Source organism: Condylura cristata, unplaced genomic scaffold (assembly GCF_000260355.1).
Source record: "Condylura cristata isolate star-nosed mole 26May11 unplaced genomic scaffold, ConCri1.0 scaffold00041, whole genome shotgun sequence".
NCBI lineage: Eukaryota > Metazoa > Chordata > Mammalia > Eulipotyphla > Talpidae > Condylura > Condylura cristata.
In genome coordinates this window covers 1,778,225-1,781,257 of record NW_004567142.1, presented here as the reverse complement: position 1 = coordinate 1,781,257, position 3,033 = coordinate 1,778,225, and the positions used below count along the sequence as shown (strand labels likewise).

Sequence of the window (3,033 nt, the reverse complement as noted above, 5' to 3'; positions counted from 1 at the left end):
AAAAAAAAAAAAAAGGATAAAGCCACCCCTTCTTGTCTGCCATGTAAAGTTCTTCCCTCTCTCCCCCACCTGATGTGCTAAGTCCCAATATAGGATAAAATCGCTGGTTGACTCCATTATTCTTTAGACTTTACAACCATGTGAAATTGCCCTATGAATGTTATTAAATCTTCAGTTTTTTTAATTAATTGGTCTGATTTAATTTACTCTTTCATCCAGCTTCAGAATAACCCAAATGTGATAGGGAAATTTCCCTCTGTATAATCAAGCAATTATTAGCATACAGATTTCAATGTTGGGGATTTGCTTTAAAATAATGGAAAAAAGAAAAAGGATAGAGAGTAATACAAGGCTTGTATTAAGGCTGAAGTTGGGAGACAGTTGCACATAGGTTCATTATTACATTTGCCAATTTTTACAAATCTCCATAATAAAACTTTAGGGGGAAACAAAACAAAGCAAACAGGATCTCCCTGGTGGCACAAGGAGTAAATCGCAGGACTATGAAGCTATCCACAGCCACAGCAGCAAAAGTCAGATCCCTAGTCAGGGAGGTGACCCAAATGGCGCAGCAGACCTCTCTGGTCGCCCAGCTGCTCCCCACAGCAGTGCATTTCAGTCCATCTGCCTGTTCTGCTTTCCACCGTCTCTAGTGAATCCTCTCACCCACCACACCTCTGGAATGTACCCCAGTTCTTATATTTGTAAATAAATAAATTTTTTTAAAAAACAACAAATAAGAAAAAAACAAGCGAAAAAATGTTTAAAGAGACAAAACAACTTTAGGGGGGAAATAAAATCTATGCTACCTTTTTGTAAAACTTAAGCAAAAATATAAACAAAATCTAAGTAACAAAAATGTTAATAGTCTACATCCAGTGGTTATGGTAAAATAATTTTTCTTTATACTTTGTATATTTAGCTCTCTACATCATGCAATTATCAATTCTACAACCAGAATGTAAACTAAAAGTATCATTTCAAATAAAATTCAATGACAACTGCACATGACCTTTAAAATCTTACAAAAACTTTTTTAAGTGCAGTGATTTAACTTTCCTGATCCTCTACAAAAAAAGTGCAAACCGGCATTCTCAAGCTGAAACCAAACATACTACGAAGGAAGGCAACAGATTGAATCTATGTAAATTCAAATCCCATCTCGACCCACTAGCCTGTGAGCGAGGATAAACTACATCTTTTTCTTCCTTGTCGTCATCATGGTGGTATGAGTACCCCAGAGAGCTCTTATATGATCTCCCCACACAGCTCTTGTATGATCATTCATATAAAGCTCTTAGAATACTTAGCACTAAGAGCTTAAATATCTTTATTCTCATGTCCAAGGACTCTCCCATTCCTCCCTGCCCTATTCAACAAATATCAGAGTATCTCCATTGCGGATTTTGCAGATGAGTAAAAAAGATAGCATCTCCCCTAAGAAACAATTTAAGAGAAAAAGGATGCTCTATTCAGGTGAGACAGTTGCCAGGACAGGGAGTCCTCCATCTCCCTGCAGCCTTTTACCACGAAGTGAAGGCTAAGGAGTAGACAGGACGCCTAGAGAAATCGACAATCAGAATTCCTGCATACATTACACTGGACATCCCAGACAGCAGCCAACAACTGGGTCATCCCGGTGACCAGTTACAAATTCAATTAACCCAATCAACTAACTAAAAACAATCACTACGAACCTGAATGCTGCCTGGCTCCTTTCAGGAATCAAAGAGTAGAGGCCAGTGCCGTCTGAGCTCTGACTCCATCCCGGGTTCAGAGGCTTTGGGGAACTTAGCGTTTCTCGGGAAGTTAAAGAGCACCAGTAATAGAGAGACCTATTCTTTACCACATGCCTGGCTTTAAGCCTTTCACTTGCACATTCTCATGCAACTCTCAGTAACTGTATCAGTAGCTACTAGTATCAATTCACTGAGGAAAGAGAGAGGCATGAAGATACTCCCGAGGACCAAGCCACCGGGAAGTGGCAGCGCCGCAGGTGGTTGGGGAAGGGGGTGGGAAGGCTCAGGACCCAGCAGTCCCTCAATCCCAGTGACCGAAGACCACGCCCGGGGCCCAAGACCGGGATGCACCCTCCTCACCCTCCAGGAGCGTCAAGCAAAGGAAACACAAACCCCGCTCTTCGCCTCAGGCGGATTCTCTTCCTTGTGGCGCTGGACGCTAAAGTGACCACAGCACCGCGAAGAAAAGTAGCGAGGGCGCAGGGGCAGGAAGCCCCGCAAGGGAGGGGCTCACCTTTCTGAGAGCACCAAAGGCCGCGGCCTAGCGTACCTGGGGCGGAAGTGGTTCTGCCTGCAGACACCGCCAAGACTACACTTCCCAGAACCCCCGGCGGGAGTAGGGACAGGACCACTGCTCCTCTAGCGGAAGTCGTCCAACTACTGTTCCCAGACTACATTCCCCACAATTCCCGGTCGGAGCTGGGAGAAGGCCGCCTCCCGACGTGGAGGAATTGATCCAACAACAGCGTTCGCGGACTACACTTCCCAGAATCCCCAGGAATGCCCGGCGCGGTTTTCGGATAGAAGTGCCGACCTTACGCCTCCAGCCTGGATTGTTTCAAGGCATTCCAGTCCGGAACGAATTCCATAACCCCCGCATTCTGGAGCCGAAATGCTTCTAGGGAAAGCTCTTAGTATGCACTTCTGTATTTTCTCCAGCAGACCATGTAGTAAAGGCACGCACGTTTTCGGGAGTGTAGTCTCTGGCCCTGTGACTCTTGACTACAATTCCCGGAATCACCTGCGGGAAAGCTCTTCCGACTAGGCTGCCCTCATTTTGGATAGTGTTCTGGATAGTTGGTATTCTCTTTTTAACAGGCTAAATGTATTTTACACAAGTTGAGCTTGGCCATACTGCGCCCCTCGCCCCCCCGCCTATTTTCTCCTTGAACTTCAAAACGTATTAAAAAAACAAAAAACATCTACCTTATTCCGAAAAATTACTTGTTTCCAAAACAAAACAATCTTAAAATGAGTGGGAAAATAATATATATATAATTTTTATTATATATTT

General features: G+C 44.0%; 1 protein-coding gene across 1 annotated transcript in view; it reads right to left on the bottom strand.

Moving 5' to 3' along the window:
- Nucleotides 1–2,272, bottom strand: part of LOC101626130 (zinc finger protein 112) — a 17,745-nt gene extending 15,473 nt beyond the window's left edge. The window contains 1 exon segment of the mRNA XM_012733481.1: nt 2,254–2,272. The gene's annotated coding sequence lies outside the window, so the exon portion shown is untranslated.
- Nucleotides 2,273–3,033: the final 761 nt, after the last annotated feature.